Here is a 16,011-nt window from a genome sequence, read left to right as displayed (position 1 = left end):
GGCATAGTCAATAAAGCAGAAATAGATGTTTTTCTTGAACTCTCTTGCTTTTTCCATGATTCAGCAGATGCTGGCAATTTGATCTCTGGTTCCTCTGCCTTTTCTAAAACCAGCTTGAAGTCCAACTGGCCCAATGTATAATTTAAATCTTGTGTTTCCTTATTAATTTGCTGTCATGGTGATCTTTCCGTTAGTGTGAGTTGGGTATTAAAGTCTCCGACTATTATTGTTTACTATTGATTTCTCCTTCAATAGTTTTTAGCATTTGCCTTATGTATTGAGGTACGTTGGGTATATATATATATATATATATATATATATATATATATATATATATGCTATATGTTATTCTTGGATTGATCCATTGGTCCTTATGCAGTGTTCTTCCTTGTCTCATGTAGTGGTCTTTATTTTAAATTAATGTATTTATTTTAATTGGAGGTTAATTACTTTACAATATTATAGTGGTTATGGCCATACATTGACGTGAATCAGCCATGGGTGTGTACATGTGTCCCCCATCCTGAAACCCCTCACACCTTCCCCATTCCATCCCTCAGGGTCATCCCAGTGGACCAGCTCTGAGTTCCCTGTCTCATGCATCAAACCTGGACTGGAGATCTATTTCATATATGGTAATATACATGTTTCAAAGCTATTCTTTCAAATCATCCCACCCTCGACGTCTCCCACAGAGTCCAAAAGACTGTTCTTTACTTATGTGTTTCTTTTCCTGTCTCACATATAGGGTCATCATTACCATTTTTCTAAATTCCATATATGTCCATTAATATACTTTATTGTGGTTTTTCTTTTTGACTTACTTTATACTGTATAATAGGCTCGAGATTCATCCACCTAATTAGAACTGATTTAAATGCATTCCTTTAATAGCTGAGTAATAATCCATTGTGTATATATGCCACAGCTTTCTTATCCATTTGTCTGCCAATTAAAATTTAGGTTGTTACCATGTCCTGTCTATTGTAAACAGTGCTGTGATGAACATTGGGGTACACAAGTCTGTTTCAATTCTGGTTTCCTCAGTATGTATGCCCAGCAATGGGGTTTCTGGGTCGTATGGCAGTTCTATTTCCAGTTTTTTAAGGAATCTCCACACTATTCTCCATAGTGGCTGTACTAGTTTGCACTCCCACCAACAGTGTAAGAAGGTTCCTTTTTCTCCACACCCTCTCCAGCATTTATTGTTTGTAGACATTTTCATAGCAGCCATTCTGACTGGCATGAGATGGTATCTCATTGTGGTTTTAATTTGCATTTCATGGTATCTCATTGTGGTTTTAATTTGCATTTCTCTAATAATTACTGATGTTGAGCATCTTTTCGTATATTTGTTAGCCAAATGCATGTCTTCTATGGAAAAATGTCTGTTTAGTTTTTGGCCCATTTTTTGATTGGGTCGTTTACTTATCTGGAATTGAGCTTCAGGAGCTCCTCGTATATTTTTGAGATTAATTATTTGTCAGTTGCTTCACTTGCTATTATTTTCACCAATTCTGAAGACTATCTTTTAATCTTGCTTATACTTTACTTCGTTGTGCAAAAGCTTTTAAGTTTAATTAGGTCCCACTTGTTTATTTTTGCTTTTATTTCCATCATGGTGGGAGGTGGGTCATAGAGGATCCTGCTGTGATTAATGTCAGAGAGTCTTTTGCCTCTAGGAGTTTTGTACTTTCTGGTCTTACATTTAGGTCCTTAATCAATTTTGATTTTATTTTTGTGTATGGTGTTAGAAAGTGTTCTAGTTTCATTCTTTTACAAGTGGTTGACCAGTTTTCCCAGCACCACTTGTTAAAGAGATTGTATTTTCTCCATTGTATATTCTTGCCTCCTTTGTCAAAGATGAGATGTCCATAGGTGTGTGGACTTACCTCTGGGCTTTCTGTTTTGTTCCATTGATCTTTATTTCTGTCTTTGTGCCAGAACCATACTGTCTTGACTCCAGCTTGGTAGTATAGTCTGAAGTCAGGTAAGTTGATTCCTCCAGTTCCATTCTTCTTTCTCAAGATTGCTTTGGTTAGTGAGGTTCTTTTGTGTTTCCATACAAATTGTGAAATTATTTGTTCTAGTTCTGTGAAAAAATGCCGTTGGTAGCTTGATAGAGACTGCATTGCATCTATAGATTGCTTTGGGTAGTATACTCATTTTCACTATATTGATTCTTCCTATCCATGAACATGATATATTTCTCCATCTATTTGGTTCATCTTTGATTTTTCTTATCAGTGTTTTATAGTTTTCTATATATAGGTCTTTTGTTTCTTTAGGTAGATTTATTCCTAAGTTTTTTATTCTTTTTCCTGCAATGGTGAATGGAATTGTTTCTTTAATTTATCTTTCTATTTTCTCATTGTTAGTGTATAGAAATGCAAGGGATTTCTGTGTTTTAATTTTATATCCTGTAGCATTGCTATATTCACTGATTAGACCTAGTAATTTTCTGGTGGTGTCTTTAGGGTTTTGTATGTAGAGGATCATGTCATCTGCAAACAGTGAAAATTTTACTTCTTCTTTTCCAGTCTGGATTCCTTTTATTTCTTTTTCTTGTATGATTGCTGTGGCTACAACTTCCATAATTATGTTGAATATTAGTGACGAGAGTGGGCACCCTTATCTTGGTCCTGACTTTAAGTAGAATACTTTCAATGTTTTACCATTGAGGATAAAGTTTGCTGTGGGTTTATCGTATATGGCTTTTATTATGTTGAGGTCTGTTCCTTCTATTCCTGCTTTCTGTAGTTATTTTTTCTTTTTTTTTTTAATCATAAATGTATGCTGAATTTTGTCAAAGGCTTATTCTGAATCTATTGAGATAAAAATATGGTTTTAATCTTTCAATTTCTTAGTGTGATTTATCACATTGATTTATTTGTGAATATTGAAGAATCCTTGCATCTCTGGGATAAAGCCCACTTGGTCATGATGTATGATCTTTTTAATATGTTGTTGGACTCTGTTTGCTAGAATTTTGTCAAGGATTTTTGCATCTATGTTCATCAGTGATATTGGCCTGCAATTTTCTTTTTTTGGCATCTTTGTCTGGTTTCTGTATTTGGATGATTTTGGCCTTATAGAATGAGTTTGGCAGGTTACTTTCCCCTGCGATTTTCTGGAAGAGTTTGTGTAGGATAGGTGTTAGCCTGTCTTTAAATTTTTTGTAGAATTCACCTTTCAAGCCATCTGGTCTTGAGCATTTGTTGGAAGATTTCTGATTATAGTTTCAGTTTCCATACTTGTGATGTGTCTGCTCAGATTTTCTATTTCTTCCTGGTTCAGTTTTGAAAAGTTATATTTTCTAAGAATGTGTCCATTTCTTCCAAGTTGTCTATTTTATTGGCATATAGTTGCTGAGAGTAGTCTCTTATGATCTTTTGTATTTCTGTGTTGCCTGTTGTGATTTATCCATTTTCATTTCTAATTTTGTTGATTTAATTGTTTTCCTTTTTCTTCTTGATGAGTCTGGCTAATGGTTTGTCTATTTTATTTATCGTCTCTAAGAACCAGTTTTTAGTTTTGTTGATATTTGCTATAGTCTCCTTTGTTTCTTTTTCATTTATTCTGCCCTAATTTTTATTTCTTTCCTTCTACTAACCCTGAGTCTTTATTTCTTCTTTTTCTAGTTGCTTTAGGTGTAAAGTTTGGTTATTTATTTGATTTTTCTCTTGTTTCTTGAGGTAAGCTTGTATTGCTGTGAACTTTCCCCTTAGCAATGCTTTTACTGAATCTCATAGGTTTGGGGTTGTCATGTTTTCATTTTCATTTGTTTCTATGCAAGTTTTTATTTCTTTTTCATTTCTTCTGTGATTTATTGGTTATTCAGAAGTGTGTTGTTTTGGCTCCATATGTTTGTATTTTTAACAGTTTTTTTTTTTTTTTCCCTCTAGTTGACATCTAATCTTACCACATTGTGATCAGAAAAGATGCTTGAAATGATTTCAGGTTTTTTTTTTTTTTAATTTACCAAGGCTAGATTTATGGCCCAGGGTGTGATCTATCCTTGAGAATGTTCCATGTACACTTGAAGAAAAGGTGACATTCATTACTTTGAGATGAAATGTCCTATAGGTTTCAGTAAGGTCTAACTGGTCCTATGTATCATTTAAAGTTTGTGTTTTCTTGCTAATTTTCTGTTTAATTGATATATCCATAGATGTGAGTGTGGTATTAAAGTCTCCCACTATTATTGTATTATTATTAATTTCCCTTTTCATGCTTGCTAACATTTGCCTTACATATTGTGGTGCTATGTTGGGTGCATATATATTTATAATTGTTATATACTCTTCATATATTGATCCTTTGATTATTATGTAGTTTCCTTCTTTGTATCTTTTTATGGCCTTATTTAAAAGTCTATTTTATGTGTTAGTATAAGAAGAGATGGCAAGAATACACAGAAGAACTGTACAAAAAGGATCTTCATGACTCGGATAATCACGATGCTATGATCACTCATCTAGAACCAGACATCTTGGAATGTGAAGTCAAGTAGGCCTTAGAAAGCATCACTATGAACAAAGCTAGTGGAGGTGATGGAATTCCAGTAGAGCTATTTCAAATCCTGAAAGATGATGTTGTGAAAGTGTTGCACTCAACATGCCAGCAAATTTGGCAAACTCAGCAGTGGCCACAGGACTGGAAAAGGTCAGTTTTCATTCCAATTCCAAAGAAAGGCAATGCCATAGAATGCTGAAACTACCACACAATTGCACTCATCTCACATGCTAGTAAATTAATGCTCAAAATTATCCAAGCCAGGCTTCAGCAATATGTGAACCGTGAACTTCCTGATTTTCAAGCTGGTTTTAGAAAAGGCAGAGGAACCAGAGATCAAACTGCCAACATCCGCTGGATCATGGAAAAAGCAAGAAAGTTCCAGAAAAACATCTGTTTCTGCTTTACTGACTATGCCAAAGCCTTTGACTGTGTGGATCACAATAAACTGTGGAAAATTCTGAAAAAAGATGGGATTATCAGACCACCTAACCTGCCTCTTGAGAATTCTGTATGCAGGCCAGGAAGCAACAGTTTGAACTGGACATGGAACAACAGCCTGGTTTCAAATGGGAAAAGGAGTACGTCAAGGCTGTATATTGTCACCCTGCTCATTTAACTTATATGCAGAGAACATCATGAGAAACACAGGACTGGAAGAAACACAAGCTGGAATTAAGATTGCCGGGAGAAATATCAATAACCTCAGATATGCAGATGACACCACCCTTATGGCAGAAAGTGAGGAGGAACTAAAAAGCCTCATGATGAAAGTGAAAGTGGAGAGTTAGAAAGTTGGCTTAAAGCTCAACATTCAGAAAACGAAGATCATGGCATCTGGTCCCATCACTTCATGGGAAATAGATGGGGAAACAGTGGAAACAGTGTCAGACTTTATTTTTTTGAGCCCCAAATCACTGCAGATGGGGACTGAAGCCATGAAATTAAAAGACGCTTACTCCTTGGAAGAAAAGTTATGACCAACCTAGATAGCATATTCAAAAGCAGAGACATTACTTTGCCGACTAAGTTCCATCTAGTCAAGGCTATGGTTTTTCCAGTAGTCATGTATGGATGTGAGAGTTGGACTGTGAAGAAGGCTGAGCACTGAAGAATTGATGCTTTTGAACTGTGGTGTTGGAGAAGACTCTTGAGAGTCCCTTGGACTGTAAGGAGATCCAACCAGTCCATTCTGAAGGAGATCAGCCCTGGGATTTCTTTGGAAGGAATGATGCTAAAGCTGAAGCTCCAGTACTTTGGCCACCTGATGGGAAGAGTTGACTCATTGGAAAAGATTTTGATGGTGGGAGGGATTGGGGGCACGAGAAGAAGGGGACGACAGAGGATGAGATGGCTGGATGGCATCACTGACTCGATGCACATGAGTCTGAGTGAACTCTGGGCATTGGTGATGGACAGGGAGGCCTGGCATGCTGTGATTCATAGGGTCGCAGAGTCGGACACAACTGAGAGACTGAACTTAACTGAACTGATACTGTATTGGTGTTTTTCTCTCCAGCTTACTTCCCTCTGTATAATACTCTCCAGTTTCATCCACCTCATTAGAACTGATTCAAATGTATTCTTTTTATGGTTGAGTAATACTCCATTGTATATACGTACCACAGCTTTCTTATCCATTCACCTGCTGATGGACATTTAGGTTGTTTCCATGTCCTGGCTATTATAATAAGTGCTGCAATGAACATTGGGGTACACGTGTCTCTTTCAATTCTGGTTTCCTCAGTGTGTATGCCCAGCAGTGGGATTGCTGGGTCATAAGGTTCAGGATTGGGAACTCATGTACATCTGTGGTTGATTCATGTCAATGTATGGCAAAACTAATACAGTATTGTAAAGCAAAATAAAGTAAAAATAAAAATTTTAAACAATTTAAAAAGAAAAATTGAAATAAAAATAAATAAAAATAAAAGTCTATTTTATCTGATATGAGTCTTTCTACTCCTACTTTCTTTTGGTCTCCATTTGTGTGAAATAATTTTTATTAGCCTTTCACTTTCAGTATGCATGTATCCCTTGTTTTGAGGTGGATCTCTTGTAGACAGCATAAATAGGTGTCTTATTTTTGTATCCATTTAGGTAGTCTTTGTTTTTTGGTTGGGACATTCAATCCGTTTACATTTGGGGTAATTATTGATAAATATGTTTCCATTGCCATTTACTTTACTGCTTTGGGTTCTGTGTTTACTGTCTAGAGATGATACTGTAGCATTTTTTGAAGAGCTAGTTTTATGGTCCTGAATTCTCTCAGCTTTTTCTTGTCTGTAAAACTTTTGATTCTTCCTTCATATTTGAATGAAATCCTTGCTGGATATTATAATTTGTTTTATATATTTTTCTCTGTCATCACTTTAAGTATATCCTGTCATTCCGTTCTGTCCTGAAGAGTTTCTACAGCTGTTATCCTTATGGGAATCCCCTTGTGTGTTATTTGTTGCTTTTCCCTTGCTGCTTTTAATATTTATTCTTTGTGTTTAATCTTCGTTAACTTGATTAGTACGTTTCTTGTGGTATTTCACCTTGGGTTTATCCTCTTTGGGACCCTCTGGGTTGCTTGGGCTTGAGTGGCTATTTCCTTTCCCATTTTAGGAAAGTTTTCAACTATTATCTCAAGTATTTTCTCATGGTCTTTGTTTTTGTCTTCTTCTTCTGGGACTCCTATGATTAGAATGTTGGGGCGTTTAACATTGTTCTAGAAGTCTCTGATATTGTCCTCATTTCTTTTAATTTGTTTTTCTTTTTTCCCCTCTACTTCATTTATTTCCACCATTCTGTCTTCCATCTCACTTATCCTGTCTACTGTATCATTTATTCTACTGGTGGTTCCCTCCAGGGTGCTTTTGCTGTCAGTTATTGCATTATTCACCATTGATTGACTCTTCTTTATTTCTTCTAGATCCTTGTTAAACATTTCTTGCATCTTCTCAATCCTTGTCTCTCTTCTATTTATCTGTAACTCCGTTTTGTTTTCAAGATTTTTGATCATCTTTGCTATCATTATTCTGAATTCTTTTTGAGGTAGACTCTTTACCTCCTCCTCTTTGGTTTGGTTTGGTAGGCATTTATCATGTTCCTTTACCTGCTGAATATTTATCTGCCTTTTCTTTCTTTCTTTCTTTCTTTTTTTTGTTTGTTTTTGGATTGCTCTGTTTGGTGTGATATTTCTGCATGCTGGAATTTCATGGTTCCTCTTTATTTTGGAGCTTGCTCCCTGTGGACGTGTTGGACTAGTGGCTTGTCAAGTTTTACTGGATAGGGAAGCTCGTGTCAGTGTTCTGGTGGGTGGAACCGGATCTCTTCTCTGTGGAGTGCAATGAAGCATCCAGTAGTGAGTTTTGAGGTGTCTTTGGGTTTGATGTGACTTTAGACAGCCTGTATTTTAATGCTCAGGTCTATGTTCTTGTGTTGATGGAGAATTAGTGTGGTGTGTCTTGCTCTGGAACTTGTTGGCTCTTGCTTGGAGCCTGGTTTCAGTGTTGGTATGGAGACTTTTGGATGAGTTCTTGTTGATTAATGTTCCCTGGAGTCAGGAGTTCTCTGGTTTTCTCAAGTTTTGGATTTAAGCCTCCTGCCTCTGGCTTTCAGTCTTAGTCTTACAGTAGCCTCAAGACTTATCCATCCATATAGCACAGATGATAAAACATCTAGGTTAATGGTGAAAAGATTCTCCACAGTGAGGGACATGCAGAGAGGTTCACAGAGTTGTGTGGAGAAGAGAAGAGGGAGGAGGGAGATAGAGGTGACCAGGGGGAGAAGAGGGGCAGTCAAAAGGGGAGAGACTAATGTAGCCAATAATCAGTTTCCTAAGTGTTTGCCACAGCCTGGAACACTCAGAGACATTCACAGAGTTAAATAGAGAAGAGAAGAGAATAGGGAGGGAGGAGATAGAGGTGACCTGATGGAGAAAAGGGAGAACCAAAAGGGGAGGGAGCAGTCAAGCCAGTAATCACACCCCTAAGTAAAAGTGGGTACTAAAGGTTTTATTCTTAAAGGTACAAAATTGATAACAAATACCAAAAAGCAAAGGTTAAAAACCTAGAGTAGAGTAGACTCTCAAAAGTAAAATATTAAAAATACAAAACAAAATCAGTCATAAAAATTATTTTAAAAAATGTGAAAATTGCTTTAAAAATAGGGCCTTTTCTTGCAAAGTAATAGTAGGTTACAAAAATGAAAATTCAAGGGGCAATAAATAACTTAAAAATAAAAAAAATGATAATAAAAATATATCTAGAAATGTCTCTGGTGCTGTTGAGGGTGGTGTGTGGTCAGTTCAGTTTCAGACAATTCCTTGTTCCAGCTTATACTTCTTCACAAGATTTATAGGCCCCTTCCAATGCTTAGTCAATGCTAATGACAGGGTTTTAATATGCTGCACCTGTTACTTCCAGAGCGATTCCCTCTTCTTTGTTTATTTTGGCTTCCTCTGTTTGCAAACCTCTTCAGTGTCTAATTTCTGCCCCGACAAGGGAGCGAAGGGGGTCACTTATTTAGGCTCACTTATTCAGTTGTGCTGTGGGGAGGGAGGAACCCAGCAAACAAATATCACTGGCACGTGTGGGGAGTGCTCGCAGTGTATGGACCACACTGGATTTTCCCCAGCTCACGGAGGCATGTGCTTTCTGGGTCTACAACCCTCAGGCTCCAGGTTGCTCTGCAGGGGAACTGTCCAAAGTGGGCCTGGGTTGTGTTTACTTCCCATGTGTAAGCTGCTCAGGTCCAGTTTCTTGAGTACTCCACAAAGGCACAGACTCGGTTGGGCCTGCCTTTTGTACCCTTCCCAAGTCCAAGAAGCTCAGGCGACCAGGTGCTTGGTGAGCACACTATCACAGATGTGTGGTGCATCTTATCACCTCCCCCAGTCCAAGCCTCTCAGTCTCCTGGGTGCACCACAAGATTGCCGTCTCAGGTGTGCCGTGTTTCTCCTCTGGGGGGCTGATCTCAGGCTGTGGCCCTCCTGGCATATGTCAACCTTCCAGGATTCCAGGAAGACGTGGTTAGCAACTGGGAGCCTGCTCACATTTTGGTGGAGGATGCCGTCTCTGGTGCAGAAATTGCCTCTTGCCTTCCAGCTCTGGCTGTCACCCACCTGCCTCTCTGCCTCCAGAGAGAGGACGGGCCAATCCGCAGCCACCTAGCTCTCCTTTGATATTTACTTGATCCTCTTTTCTGTGAGCTGGCCAAGGTGTGCCTTAGGTTAGAGCTTTTGGTGGCAAAGTTCTCTCTCTCTCTTCTCTCTCTCTCTCTCTCTCTATCCCACAGTTTGGGTTGCTATCTCATGTTAGCTTCTTCAGATTGTCCTCAGGGCATTCAGGCCCAGTCCTTACCCTAAGCATGCAACCCATGCCTCCCCCTCTAGCTGGTGGCAGATGAGAGTGTCTGGGCTATTTCTCTGCTGGGAGATGTGGTTAAGGCACATATTCTGTGTTTTTATTTTTATTTTTTCCTCCCAGTTATGTTGCCTCTCTGAGATTCCAAAACTCCCCAAAGACTCGCTGGTGAAAAGATTTCTTGGCATTTGGAAACATCTCCTCCTTCATGACTCCCTCCCTGGGATGGGTCTCCATTCCTAACTCTTTTGTCTCTCTTTTTGTATTTTATATTTTGTACTACCTCCTTTTGAAGAGAATGAGCTACCTTTCTGGGTGCCTGTGGTCCTCCACAAGCTTTCAGAAGTTGTTTTGTGGAAGTTGCTCAGCACCCAAATGATTAAAAAAAGAAATGGAGAAATTGGAGAATATAAGCTAAATGAAATGGAAGCACTAATTATGAGATGCAAAAAGTGAAACAAACTAGATATAAGTAAAAAATCATCATGTAGTCCAGTTGTTTTTAAACATGAATGCTCATTAGAAACATATCTGGAGCTCTGGAGAAAAACAAAAAAAAAAGCAATACCTGAGCAAAACCTGAGTATTTTTTCAAAAATTTTCAAGCTAATTCTGATATGTATCTGATTTTTAAAAGTGATTACAGGTTTTTCTATTAGACCCTAGTTTTGATGATATAGAGCTCTATTATTTTTCTGTTGACCAGTCATGATACAATGGTAGTATATGAGTAATAGATGCATAATCACAACATTAAAAGATGTTTATCAGTTTTGACAATCAAGGGCCAGACAAAAATGTAAAAGATAATTACAGTTGCAAGCCATAATTGAGACATGATTAACTTATCAATATAAAATAATTACATACAATTTGAGGGGAGATCAAGCAGAGTGATGTGGTAAGTGGAAGTGCATTCATGTACATGTTTCCATCGACCCAGTCAATCTATGTCATTTGGCTGGTGAATTTAGTCCATTTACATTTAAGGTAATTATTGATATGGATCCTATTACTATTTTCTTAATTTTTTGGGTTTATTTTCTGTAGCTCATTTCCTTCTCTTGTTTCCTGCCTAGAGAAGCTCCTTTAGCATTTGTTGTAAAGCTGATTTGGTGGTGCTAAATCCTCTTACCTTTTGCTTCTCTGAAACGCTTTTTATTTCTCGATCATATCTGAAGGAAATTCTTGCTGGGTAGAGTAATCTTAGTTGTAGATTCTTCCCTTTCATCACTTTAAATATATCATGCCATTCTCATCTAGCGAGTAGAGTTTCTGTTGAGAAATCAGCTGATAGCCTGATGGGAGTTCCCTTGTATGTTGTCTGTCATTTTTCCCTTATTGCTTTTAATAATTCATCTCTGCCTTTAATTTTTGTCAGTTTGATTACTATGTATCTTGGTGTGTTCCCTCTTGGGTTTTTCCCTGAAGAACTCTCTGTGCTTCCTGGACTTGGTTGACTATTTCCTTTCTCATATTGGGGATTTTTCAGCTATTATCTCTTCAAATATTTTCTCAGGTTTTTCTCTCCCCCTTGTCCTTCTGGGACGCTTAAAATGTGAATGTTGCTGTATTTAATGTTGTCCCAGAGGGCTCTTAGACTGTCTTCATTCCTTTTCACTCTTTTTTTCTGTATTCTGTTCTGTGGCAGTGATTTCCACCATTCTGTCCTCCAGATCATTTATCTGTTCTTCCGCCTCAATTATTATGCTATTGATTCCTTCTAATGTATTATTCATCTCTGTTTTTTGTTCTTTAGTTCTTTTTGGTCTTTGGTAAACATTTCTCACATCGTCTTCATCATTTTCCTGATATCCTGGATCATCTTCACTATCATTATTCTGAATTCTTTTTCTTGAAGGTTGCCTATCTCCACTTCATTTAGCTGTTTTTCCTGGATTTTATCATGTCTCTTCATCTGGGACATACGTTTTTGCTTTTTCATTGTGATTAACTTTCTGTATTATGGTTTTTATTTTAGCTGCTGTGAGACTATGCTTCTTCTGTCTGCCTTCTGATGGATGAGGCTAAGAGACTTGTGTAAGCTTCTTGATGTGAGGGATTGGTGTTGGGAAAAACTGGATCTTGCTCTGATTGGCAGGGCCTTGCTCAGTTAAGCTTTAATCTAATTATCTGCTGATAAGTAGGTTTGAACTCCCTCCCTGGTAGTTTTTTGGGTTGAGGCGACCAAGCCCTGGGATCTAGAAGATCTATGGTAGGGTTAATGGCAAACTCCAAGAGGGTTTACACCAAGGGGGACCTTCCAGTGTCCCTGTCCCTGGGGTGAGCCCCTGTTGACCCATGCCTCCACAGGAGGCCCTCTGATACTAGTGGAAGGTTTTGGTTTAATCAACTGTGGGGTCACTGCTCCTTTCCTCTGGGTCTTGGTGTGCACAAAATGTTGCTTGTGCTTTCCAAGACTGGCGTCTCTGTTTTCATCAGCCTTCTGGAAGTCCTATAAAAAAATCCCACTGGTCCTTAAGGCCAGATTCCCTGGCAATTCCCAGTCCCTTTGTCAGATCCCAAGGTTGGGAAGCCTGGCATGGGCTTCACAACTTTCACAATAGTGCAAGAACTTCTTTGGTATTATTCTTCTTCAGTCTGTGGATCACCCACCCAGCAGGTATGGTATTACTTTTATCATGATCATGCCCCTCCTACCATCTTGCTGTGGCTTCTTCTTTGTATTTGGACGTGGGTTATCTTTTTTGGTGGGTTCCAACTGTCTTAGGACAGTAGGACAGTGGTCCTACTGTTGATGGTTGTTTAACAGCTAGTTGCAATTTTGGTACTCTTGCAGAAGATGGGTGCACATCCTTTTACTCTGCCATTCTTGAACTGGAAGCCAACAGAAGCACTCTAAGTTCAAGTATTTTTCCTCTATGTTCTCCTTAGTGAGACTTTTCATTATGAGTGGATGTTGAATTTTCTCAAATGTTTTTTCTATGTCTTTTGAGATGATCATATGGTTTTTATCTTTACTTTTGTTAATGTGTTGTATTACATTGATTGACTTGTGTGTTAGACCATAATTTGACCCCAGAATAAATCCATCTTGATCATGATATATGATCCTTTTAATGTACTGACAGATTCTGTTTTCTAATACTTTGTTGAGAATTTTTGCATTTATCTTCATCAAAAACATTGACATAATTTTCTGCAGTGTCTTTGCCTCATTTTCATATCTGAATAATGGTGGCTATGTATAATTATTTTGAGATTGTTCCCTCCTCTTCAGTATATCAGAATAGGTTGAGAAAGATATGTGTAAGTTCTTTGAATACTCTGTAGAATTCCCCAACAAAGCCATCCAGTCCTAGACTTTTGTTTACAATTTTTATTTCACTTTTAGTGATGATTTTCTTCAAATCACCTGTTTTCTCTTGGCTCAAATTTGGTAGGGTGTATGTTTCTAGAAATGTGCAGATTTCTTTCAAGTTCTCCAATTTATTGACATATAACAGTTCACAGTATTTACTTGTGAATGTTTATATTTCCATCATATCAGTTTTTTTTTTTTCTCCTCTTTCATTCTTATTTGGTTTAATGATTCTTTTCTCTCTTCTTATTGATGAACCTGGCTGGAGGTTTGTAGATTTTATCTTTTAAAAAAATCACCTCTTCTTTCTATTGATCTTTTCCATTTATAACTCTTTCATTTATTTCCTCTTTAACCTACATTATTTCTTTCTTCTTTTGACTTTAGGTTTTGTTTGTTCTTCTTGTTCTAAGTTTTTTGATGTGATAGATAGGCTTTTGTTTTTGTTTTGAGGTTTCCTTTGTTTTTTGAGGAAGCCTGTATTACTATGGACTTACCTTTTATAAATGCTTTTGATGGTACAATGGGATACAATGCTGCATCCCATTGATTTTGTAAGGTTGTGTTTTCATTGCTGTTTTTCTCGCTGTTTTTCTAATTTTTATGTGATTTCATTGTTGAGCTATTTGATTTTGTATTAGTGTGTTCAGTCTCCATATGTTCATTCCCCCCCCCCCCCCCGCTTTTCTTTTTCTGGTTGGTTTCTAGTTTCTTACCATTTTGGTCAGAGAAGATGCTTGAAATCTTTCTGTTCTCTTAAATTTGTTGAATGGGCTTCTCAGAGGTGGCACTGGGTCTAGAGAAATCACCTGACAATGCAGAAGAGTCAAGAGACACAGGTTCAATCCTTGGGTTGGGAAGATTCCCTGAAGTAGGAAATGGCAAGCTTCTCCAGTATTCTTGCCTGGATAATTTCATGGACAGAGGAGCCTGGCAGACTATGAGGTAACTAAGAGGCAGACATGACTGAGTGTATGTGCACACACACGCACAAATATAATGACACTTTTTTGTGACCCAGCCTGTGGTCTATCCTAGAGAATACTTCATGTGTGCCTGAAAATAATGTTTGTTCTGGGATTTTGGTTTACTTTTTTTTGAATATAGTGTCCTGAAGATATCAATTAATTCTAACTGGTCTATTGTGTCATTGGGACCTCTATTACTCTATTGATTTTTATATCTGGAACATCTGTCCAGTGGTGTGTTAAATTATACAATTCTACAGTTTTATTATTATCAATTTTTCCTTTTAGTCCATTCATATTTGTTTTATGTATGTAGGTACTTTTATAGTGGGTGCATGTTTATTAACAAACAAAACATTATTTTCTTGTATTGATATCTTTATCATTGTATAGTGTTTTGTCTTTCTTTATGGACTTTATTTAAATCTTATTGTATTTATATGAGTATTGTTATCCCCACTTTCTTCTCCAATCTGCCACTCTGTCTTTTGACCCAGCATTTAATCCATTAGCTTTTAAAATGATCATTGGTAAGCATGTATTTATTGATATTTTAAACTTTGTTTGCCAATTGATTTTGTAGTTCTTTGTTCCCTTCTTCTTTCTACTTTCCCTTTTGTGGTATATATATATATTTTTTTGTTGTTAGACATTTGAGTTTCTTTATATTTGTTTTTCTGTGAATCTTTTGTATCTTTTTGTTTTGTGGTTAACTTGATTTTCAAGTATGTTAACCAACCCATAGCTAAATCTGCTTGCTTCAAATTGATAGTCATACTAGTTCAAACACATTCTAAAAGATCTACACAACTTTACTTCCCTCTCCCACATTTTGTGGTTTTTGATGTCTTATTTTATATCTTCAGGTTTATTCTTTTCTTGATGATTGTGGGCTTCCCTGGTGGCTCAGACGGTAAAGGATCCACCTGTAGGTGGGATACCTGAGTTCAATCACTGGCTTGGGAAGATTCCCTGGAGGAGGGCATGGCAACCAACTCGAATATTCTTGTCTGGAGAATCCCCATGGACTAAGGAGACTGGCAGGCTACTGATCATGGGGTCCCAAAGAGTCAGACACAACTAACTGACTAAGCACAGCTAAGCATAGTACTTATAATTCAGTTCACTTTAGTCACTCAGTCATATTCGACTCTTTGCCATCCCATAGACTGTAGCATGCCAGGCTTCCCAGTCCATCATCAACTCATGGAGATTGCTCAAAGTCATGTACATCGAGTTGGTGATGCCATCCAACAATCTCATTCTCTTTCATCACCTTCTCTTCATGCCTTCAATCTTTTTCAGCATCAGGTCATTTCCAGTGAGTCAGTTCTTTGCATCAGGTGGCCAAAGTATTGGAACTTCAGCTTCAGCATCAGTCCTCCCAATGAATATTCAGGACTGATTTCCTTTAGGATTGAAGACCTGGATCTCCTTGCAGTCCAAGGGTATCTCAAGAGTCTTCTACAACATGAAAGTTCAAAAGTATCAAGTCTTGGGTGCTCAGCCTTCTTTATGGTCCAACTCTCACATCCTTACATGACTATTGGAAAAGCCATACCTTTGACTATAAGGATCTTTGTTGGCAAAGTAATGTCTCTGCTTTTTAATATGCTGTCTAGGCTGGTTATAGCTTTTCTTCCAAGGAGCAAGCATCTTTTAATTTCATGGCTGCAGTCACCATCTGCAATGATTTTGGAGCCCAAGAAAATAAAGTCTGCCACCGTTTCCATTGTCTCCCCATCAATTTGTCATGAAGTGATGGGACCAGATGTCACAATCTTAGTTTTTTGAATATTGAGTTGTAAGCCAGATTTTTCACTCTCCTCTTTCACTTTCATCAAGGGGATCTTTA

Source organism: Capricornis sumatraensis, chromosome X (genome assembly GCF_032405125.1).
Source record: "Capricornis sumatraensis isolate serow.1 chromosome X, serow.2, whole genome shotgun sequence".
Classification (NCBI taxonomy): Eukaryota; Metazoa; Chordata; class Mammalia; order Artiodactyla; family Bovidae; genus Capricornis; species Capricornis sumatraensis.
The sequence above is the reverse complement of the archived record's forward strand: the minus strand, read 5'-3'. Positions refer to the sequence as shown.